The 10000-nt window shown below is 43.0% G+C and overlaps 1 protein-coding gene across 1 annotated transcript in view; it reads left to right on the top strand.

The window, feature by feature from the left end:
• The window catches only part of LOC143121435 (protocadherin Fat 3-like), a 128547-nt gene that overhangs the window by 28332 nt on the left and 90215 nt on the right, over positions 1 to 10000 (top strand). The window lies entirely within an intron of this gene.

Here is a 10000-nt window from a genome sequence, read left to right as displayed (position 1 = left end):
CAAAATTCCCAAACCAGGTCAAAAACATTAAATTGCTATTTTCGACTGAGAAGACAAATGTGACCAGCCGTATGAAAACCAGCCACATGAGTTATTCACAGATTCAGTTTCAAAGCTATTCAATGATGTCTCACGCATGGAGATCTGATAATATTTGAATTAGTTGTGGTCATTTGAATGTATACCCCTCTGAATTTTAATTGAACATGAAATTGATCTCGGCCTCTTTTTTTTAAATTTATGAATATCTGTAGTGGCATTGTTTCAAGGCATAAGTCTAATTGCAGGTGGGCTCTCTGAAATTGCATTTTCAGGAGACTTGCCATAACCTATGATGTTCAGCTATTACATGTTAAAATGGCATGCCATAAGCTGTGATGTTCAGCTATTACATGTTAAAATGGCATTCCATAAGCTGTGATGTTCAGCTATTACATGTTAAAATGGCATGCCATAAGCTGTGATGTTCAGCTATTACATGTTAAAATGGCATGCCATAAGCTGTGATGTTCAGCTATTACATGTTAAAATGGCATGCCATAAGCTGTGATGTTCAGCTATTACATGTTAAAATAGCATGTCATGGTTGCACACACTGCCAGTTCATCTCTTGTCAGAGCAGCTACATACCATGATGCTTCTGTTGCCTTTTTGACAGCTCAGAAATATCACTATGCAGAGGTATGTTTTGAAGCGTAATTATTTTTTACATGCAAACATTTAACATGATCTTCAAATTTATTGTGATGCTATAGCCTATGGGCATCATGCAAATGAAAGATGGAGAATTTATCAGTTGTTCGGAACACACAGCGAGACAAAATAAAAGTTCACATTAAGCCTACAACTTTGCATAACATTTCCAATAGGCCAGTTAGCACATTAGCCAATAGGCCAGTTAGCACATTAGCCAATAGGCCAGTTAGCACATTAGCCAACTTTTTGTGTAAACTGGGTTGTTTATGTTGGTTCACAGCCTTTTGTAGAATTAGACACAATCTCTTGATATCGCTTTTGGTTGCACAGCCCAAAGAATGCTGCGGGGCAGAGGAGTAGAGACTGACTGGAGCATAGAGGCTATTCTACCCCCTATAGCATAGCATAGCATAGCATAGCATAGAGGCTATTCTACCCGCTATAGCATAGCATAGCATAGCATAGCATAGAGGCTATTCTACCCGCTATAGCAGGGGTTTTCAAATTGGGTGAATGTGAGCCTCCCCTTAGAGTAGGTAAGGACAGCCGAGCCCCCCCCCCAAAAAAAAAAAATCCCATCTGCCTGCCCTTACCCACACATGCCTCTGCAGTAGGTCTAAAAGGCATCTTTTTTGTGTTCCAAGCAATGATGACTTTCAATAATTGATTGAAGACATTTTATTTCCACAACTTTTGTGCTTTTGTACTTTTATTTCCACAACTAAAAAGTGCATTCATGAATGATTATTTGCAACAGCAAATAATTTCCAAACTCATGCAGGCATAATTGAGGCTTCAAATTACTGAACATTAGTAGGCCTATCCACAATTAACAAGTCATGCTTAACATAATGTAATCGGCGCCAAAGATAGGCTAAAACTGACTACACCCGGCGACTGAAGTCGGCGCGGTGTGCCTGGGCCTTAAGCGCACTTGAAGGAGATAAACACAGTCTCGAACAAATGGACAATGGACAGCTCTCTGATCAATAAAAAACAACGCTTTTTGTTCACGGAACACGTAACATTTAACGGTCAACTGCATTGAAGGCTGTTTTCAGATCGAACAGATTTGCATATTTTCATCACACATGTTTTAACGATTTCAGCCACAAAACCTTAATAACAAACAAAATGCAAACAAAATGCCATTCACGTCATTTGCGCCACGAGCGGCATCAACCCTATGGCCCAAACAAATTAGTCAATACAACACAACTTTGACTTTAAATGTAATTGTCAATATCAGTGGGAACAATGAAGCCTCGCTTTTGATGCGCAGAGGTGTTCGATGCGGGGCTGCACTGCAGAGAGAAATAAACGCAAGTCGTCCTCCACCTGCAGCCTTGATCTGTATTTGTTTTTAATCAGGGTCAGTGTGGAAAACCCACACTCACACAAGTAGGTGGAGGTGAAGGGGATTAGGACTTCCATGGCCTTAGTGGAGATCTGGGGGAACTCGCTCTCCACAGACAACCAGAAACGCGCGATTGGCATTTCTCCCAGTCTCTGCTTCAAGTCCATATTCGAGCTGAGCTCGACCAGGGCCTCCTCCTCCTGCAGGTTCAGTCCATCACGGGGTGTGGCGGGGAAAGAGAACGGATTTCTCACCCACTGATTTCCCAATGCGTCCTCTCCAAAATACTCACCAAATTGGTCACGCAACCCGTTCAAATGCGCAGTGACGACCGGTTGGACAGAGTTAAGAGGCAGCCCTGTCTTCTCCGCAACATCCTCCAGGGTTGGAAACATTTCCAACGAACCTCGTTCAACACGAGCACACCACAAGTCAAGCTTTTTCCTGAACCCAGACACTTGGCGTGTGCCGAAAAGACGTGGCACTCTTTGCCCTGGAGAGAGGTGTTGAGGGAGTTGATCCTATAGAAGATGTCGGGAGAGATAGGCCAACATAGCAAGCCAGTTCATGTCTGCCAGATGTTTTGCCAGTGGGGAGTTAATCTCGGTGAGAAAGAGGAGGACTTCTTCACGCAAATCACACAGCCTGGTGAGGACTCTGCCCCGAGAGAGCCACCTGACCTCGGAGTGCAGGAGCAGCTGCTGGAAGTGAGCACCCATCTCATTGCAGAGGATTGAGAACAGATGGGCGTTTAAGGCACGCGATTTAATTGAATTTACAATTTTGACAGCCTCATCAAGAACAGCACGCAATTCTTGGGGCATCTTTTTTGTTGCTAAAGCCTGGCGATGTATGATGCAGTGCTTCCACACAGCCGCGGGGGCAACGGCCTGTACCTGTTTTACGAGACCGCTGTGACGGCCAGTCATTGATCTCGCCCCATCAGTACATATCCCACAACACCGGCCCCAGTCAAGGCAATTAGCCTGGTAAAAGTTGTTCAAGGCCTTGAAAAGTTCGTCAGCTGTTGTGCGGGCGGGTAGAGGAACGCAAAACAAAAAATCTTCCTGCACACTGAGCTCTTTGATGAACCTAACGTACACCATCAATTGAGCACAGTGTGCGACGTCAGTGGACTCATCCAGCTGAATAGCGTGAAAGGGGCTTTCACGAACAGCGTCCAGGACCTGCTCTTTTACATCACTAGCCATGTCGGATATTCGTCGCTGGATCAGAGATAGGGATCGCGTCAAGTTTAGCAGCAGCTGCTTCTCCCAGCATCACTGAACACAGCTAGCTGCAGGGAGTAGCAATGTTTCGCCAATGTTATGCGGTTTGCCTGCCTTTGCTATACGTAGCGCGACACGATAAGATGCTTCTGTCGCCTTCATGTTAATACTGCCGAATGAATGTATTATGCTTTTTTGGGACTGCAAATCAACACGCTTCCTCTCAAAAAACTCAACTGGCTTGTTCACTAGATTTGTGTGTTTAGTTTCTATGTGACGCCTAAGTTTGCATGGTCTCATGCTATCATTTGCTAGCACCTCCTTGCAGACCACACACTGCGGCAGAGGTGCAGCCTCGGACCCCGACCAGGTGAAACCTAACTTTAAATATTCAGAATCATATTTCCTACGTTTTTTGCTGGGTCCTGTGACTGTCTCCTCCCTTAATGCTGACTTCTGTTGACTTGGGACAAGGAAACAATGCATTTTAAGCCCAATACACGCACGCACAATTACCGATATCAATAGAGCGGCATACAGATGTGTACAGATGTGGACCGTTATTTTTTCTTCGCGTGTCAGGCCTCCCTTGTGGCTCTTTGGCGCCCCCCAGGGGAGGCGCGCCTCACCTATTGAAAACCGCTGCGCTATAGCATAGCATAGCATAGCATAGAGGCTATTCTACCCGCTATAGCATAGCATAGAGGCTATTCTACCCGCTACATAGCATAGAGGCTATTCTACCCGCTATAGCATAGCATAGCATAGCATAGAGGCTATACTACCCGCTATAGCATAGCATAGCATAGCATAGAGGCTATTCTACCCGCTATAGCATAGCATAGCATAGCATAGCATAGAGGCTATTCTACCCGCTATAGCATAGCATAGCATAGAGGCTATTCTACCCGCTATAGCATAGCATAGCATAGAGGCTATTCTACCTGCTATAGCATAGCATAGAGGCTATACTACCCGCTATAGCATAGCATAGAGGCTATTCTACCCGCTATAGCATAGGATAGAGGCTATTCTACCCGCTATAGCATAGCATAGCATAGCATAGAGGCTATTCTACCCGCTATAGCATAGCATAGCATAGCATAGCATAGAGGCTATTCTACCCGCTATAGCATAGCATAGCATAGAGGCTATTCTACCTGCTATAGCATAGCATAGAGGCTATACTACCCGCTATAGCATAGCATAGAGGCTATTCTACCCGCTATAGCATAGAATAGAGGCTATTCTACCCGCTGGAGCATATCATAGCATAGCATAGAGGCTATTCTACCCGCTGGAGCATAGAGGCTATTCTACCCGCTGGAGCATAGCATAGAGGCTATTCTATCCGCTGGAGCATAGCATAGCATAGCATAGAGGCTATTCTACCCGCTGGAGCATAGCATAGCATAGAGGCTATTCTACACGCTATAGCATAGCATAGAGGCTATTCTACCCGATGCATTCTCCATCATGTTGGGCATCTTTACAAGTTACAACATCAAAAGCATTGCCATGACATCAGGTTTGCGTGTGTGACTGAAGAGAGCAGGTGAGGAGGAGAGAGAGAAATCATGAGAGAGTAGCAGGGAAGCTGCACCAGGTGTGTTACTGACGAGAGTAGCAGGGAAGCTGCACCAGGTGTGTTACTGATGAGAGACTAACACGAACCAGGTGTGTTACTGACGAGAGACTAATAATGTAGAAGAGGGTGCGCACATCTGAATGTTAAAAAGTAGGTGCTGGACTCTAAAAAGCGACAATACAAATGACAAAAAAGTCTGCACACTAGAGCTCCAATATTTTTTTCTTTTTATTCACCACATGTGACGTTTCGGGACACACTGCCCTTCCTCAGACATAAGACAGGTACCTAGCAGCCCATACTTATACTAATTGAACACCTGACATCACATGATGCAAGTGATTAAAGTGTCGAGTGCAAAATGCTTAACTCATTGAATGCCAAGCTGTTTTCGGGAGCTTTGTCCTAGAGTGCCAGCAATCTAGACCATTGTTGATGATTTTTGTACAGCCACAGCATATTCTCTGTAATAGCTATGAACACTTACACTAGCTCGATTAAAAGGTGAGACTTTAAGCTCTCGGTGGGTGCAAACAGTGTATTTCTACACGCCTCTGTTCCTGAGAAATCCCAAGCTAAACAGTGGCTAGTTTTCATCAAAATCGCTGTTTTTTCTAGAAATGGAGATATAACGTCTTTCATGAAATATGAAGTGTTGCCTGTTACTTACTTGGTAAACTTTCCGGGAAGTGATCAGCGAGACCTGGCGAGACTGCCACCTAGTGATAGACCTACGGAAAAGGCCTGGTTTTGACCTGACGTGCATGCCTCACTGATTCGACCCAAAGCGGCAACCGAGTTATGCTAAAATATCCAGATAAAATGTCCAGATTGTGCGTTTTCATGAGTTTCACGATCGTCATATATTTCATTTCCATTCATCACAGAGTTCCCAAAATCACATATAAGGTGTGTTAGAGTATCTAGTTTCATAATTTAAAAAAAAAAGCTAAAAATGTAATATTACGTTTTTGAGCACTCAACGCATGGGAAGGCACTCAATGAGTTAAAGTGCTAGTGTGCAAAAATGCCAGAATACAATAAAGTGCCAACATGCAATAAATAACACAAAGCACGACAGTATTCCAATACACTCATATACCAGATAGTACCACTAGATCACATTGAGGAGTAGTGAATAATAAAAAAATTACATAAATGTTACAGGCAACCACATCAATATGTGCGATATATACAGCATGAACAACATCAAAGAAGGAACCGATCAGAACTGACAGATTGGAATTCAGGATCAGAGAAATATTACAACATGCTACAGATCAGCACAACAGTCCAAAAAGGCCAAGGCCAGTTTATAGAAAGGGACGCAAGTCAAAATCTTCATTCATTCCTCTAGGGGTTAAAGTGTCCAGTGTGTAGATCCAAAACGCTTCTTTTTTTAGAAGTAAAGAGTTAATATCACCCCCCCTAGTGGGTGTTTTGACCACTTCTATTCCACAGTAGCGCAGTGAAGACAGATTGTGAGAGCACTGAGTAAAATGAACAGCCACCGGGCTTTGGGGTCACGGTTTCTGATATTGGAACGATGCTCAGATATTCTGGTCTTTAATGGCCGTGTGGTTTTGCCGATATATGCCAGGCCACACGGGCATTTGAGCATGTATATGACATTCGACGTGTTACAGGTAATAATACCTTTGATGTTGAAGGACTTCCCTGTGCGCGGGTGGCTGAAAGTGCTCGTCTTCTGTGTGAAGTTCCATTGGGTACACCGCCCACACCTGTACACCGCCCACACCTTCTTGAATTTCCCCTGGGGATCAATAAAGTATCTATCTATCTATCTATCTATCTATCTATCTATCTAATTTCCGGGGGGCGCCGCCTGTAGAAAGTTCCATTGGGTACACCGCCCGCACCTGTAATTCCCAGGGGGCGCCGCCTGTAGAAAGTGGGGTGTTGTTAAAGGTGGGAGGTGTGGGTTGGGAGGTCTCTTAAAGACCACCCGGGGGCTGTAGTGAAAACCTTGAGTCCTGGATCAGACTCCACTATGTGCCAATGGCTGTTGATGGATTGGATGGGTTTTCCCAGGGGTGAGTACTGGATAATGCAATTCACGTGGGGTTTTTCTGGTTCCTGGTCCGTTGAAGGCAATCTGTCTGAGAGACATGTCCACAACGACTCAGTGCATGTTTGATCCATTCCGGTTTGTATTGTCTCTGTTCAAAGCGCTTCTCCAGGTCTTTGGCTTGAACTTGATAGTCTTCGTCCTTACTGCATATACGCCGTATGCGGCTAAACTGGGATATGGGAAGGGCTTGCTTCAGAGCTGTGGGATGGAAAGATTGTCCATGTAAGACTGAGTTTCTGTCAGTGCTTTTTCTATATAAATTTGACCCCAGTGCATTATCATCTCTGTAAACAAAATATCCAGAAAGTTCATACATTCTGTGCCATGTCCCGTAGTGAACCTGAGATGTTGGGTATTGGAATTAATAAACTGATGGAATTTTTTTTAAATCAACTTCAGACCCATGCCAGACAAAAAAATATCATCTATGTACCTTTTCCACTGAGAGATGTTATGGAAGAATGGGTTTTGTAGTTCATTGAAGATGATTTGATGCTCAAAAGATCCACAGTATAGTGAGGAAAAACTGGGGGCCATTTTGGCACCCATGCCCACTGACTAACACGACTGTTCATTTCAAAATGCCATTGTTATGCTACATGGTAACATTGTGGGTGCATTATTTCCACAATATTCATATTCTCATGTTTTAATGATCATGATTATTACAAAACCGGTATATCGCCACACCCCTAGTGTGTACATATGTGCATATCTATGTGTACATGTGTGTGTGTGTACGTGTGTGTGTGTGTGGGTGAGTGTAACGGATGCCAGCTAGTTTAGCTGTGCTTGTGGAACGTTGGTAAACCTCACTCCCCGACGCCTCAAGAGTGCTGCTGGCATGAAAGCTAGTAGCCTGGGCTATTGGTTCAATTGTTAGCGTGCTCGCCTCCCGATCCGAGGTGCTGCTGTTCGCGGGTTCGAAAAATTTAGGAATGATCTGGAATGATCTGGAGTACTAGTGCTTTATTTGAATGATCCAGACTTAAACAGGGTATTAGACTCATACATTATCCCTTAAAGAAATAATCCGGAGTGAAACAGGGTCTATTTTTTTTAAAGTATATATTTTTTTGGCTTTTTTGCCTTTATTTGGACAGGACAGTGAAGATTGACAGGAAGTGAGTGGGGGAGAGAGATGGGGTGGGATCACATGACCGCAGGAGAGAGAGATGGGGTGGGATCAGTAAATGACCGCAGGTTGGATTTGAACCTGGGTCCTAGGCAGTGGGACCTGTACATGGTGTGGACGCTGTAGTCTGCTGCACCACAGCAACCCCCCAATCAGGGTGTATTTATGGATGATAACCAGTTCAAACCCCCCAAACAGGGATAGATAGATAGATAGATAGATAGATACTTTATTGATCCCTAGGGGAAATTCAAGGTCAAAGTAGCATACAGACAACATACACACACACATTCACTAACAGCAGAAAAAGTAATTAAGCATATAATATAAAAAACACAACTAAGCAATAAGGACTGTAGAAGATAAAGAATATACTAAATATACTAAAATACAAATTATACTAAACTTAATCTAAATCAATTCTAAAAAACAGTATCCACATAGTGGGTGATTAATCAATCAGGTGCGCTTGCAATGACTGAAGCAGGGTCTATTTATGGATGATAACCAGTTCAAACCCCCCAAACAGGGTCTATTTATGGATGATAACCAGTTCAAACCCATTTGGGAGCAGAATTCCGTAATTCGGAGGAGTTTTGATGTATAACCCCAAATCAGAAAAAAATTGGGACGTTGTGTAAAATGCAAATACAAACACAATGTGATAATCTGCAAATTTCGTAAACTCATATTTAGCAGCAAAGAGGACATAGACAACATATCAAATGTTGATGAAAAGTTGGACTATTTCATTGAAAATATGTTAATTTTGAATTTGATGCCAGCAACATCTTTCAAAAACAGTTGTGATGGGGGCATGTTTACCACTGTGCTGCTTCACCTCTTCATTTAACAATATTCTGTAAATGTTTAGGAACTGAGGAGACCAGTTGCTAGAGTTTTGAGGATGAAATGTTGTCCCTTTCCTGTCTGATATAGGATTTCAGTTGCTCAACAGTGTGAGGTATTCTTAGTCATGTTTTTCATGATGCACCTAATTTGACAGGTCTGGACTGCAGACAGGCTATTTTAGCACCTGGACTCTTCTTCTATGGAGAAATACTGTTTATATATATGCAGAATTAATTTTGCCATTGTATTCCTGAAATATTCAAGGTCTTCCCTGGAAAAGACATTGCCTGGATGGCAGTATGTGTTGCTCAAAACCTGTACAAAGATTCTATAGTTAACTAAGATGAATCATAAGACGATTCACCAATGGAACGAAATGGCACTAGTTCCGGAGTCCTAAATAGGCGCGTCAAAACATAAACTTTTCTCTGAATAAGCAATAATAACATATACATATAATTTTGTATACTTTTTTACAGTCATTGTTTGTGTGTGATGCCAATAAAACACTCTTTCGGACACGGAATGAATAATTTCATTTTGCCCCGTTAACCGAGCTAGCTAGCTAGCTAGCTAACGTTAGCACAGTAAACGGAAAGTGAATGGGAATGTTCGCTAGCTAGCTAGCAGCTGAGAACTTTGGTTAAACTTATATATTGTTGCAAACAAACCTGAAATAACATATGTTCAGCAACTTTGTGGTAGTCTACTAGTTCTAGCAAAAATATGTTAGGTTAGTTTATCAACCATCTCTGAGTCTAGAGCCTCTGAGAACAGGTGGCAGTGCACCAGAGCTTTGAGGAGACAGTGACAGATCACGAACAAAGCTATTTTTGTCTTTATTTGTTTCGTTGGAAAATACAATTTCAATGTCGGAATGTTAGGGAGACACGTGGCTTCTAGAAAATGGGTTCAAAACTTACATCGCTGAATGTAGGGCTAAGGGATTGGTCATATTCCGTGAAAATGTCCATTTCTCCCATAGGAATACATAGACACTGGACCTCCCGCTATACTCCTAAATGGGCATGACAGCTTCGAACCCCACGTC

Source organism: Alosa pseudoharengus, unplaced genomic scaffold, assembly GCF_046254945.1.
Source record: "Alosa pseudoharengus isolate Yale_2024_CS ecotype anadromous, Long Island Sound unplaced genomic scaffold, YU_APseudo_1.1 YU_APseudo_1.1_scf_13, whole genome shotgun sequence".
Classification (NCBI taxonomy): Eukaryota; Metazoa; Chordata; class Actinopteri; order Clupeiformes; family Clupeidae; genus Alosa; species Alosa pseudoharengus.
Note: the sequence above shows the minus strand (reverse complement) of the source record. Positions and strands in the feature narration are given on the sequence as shown.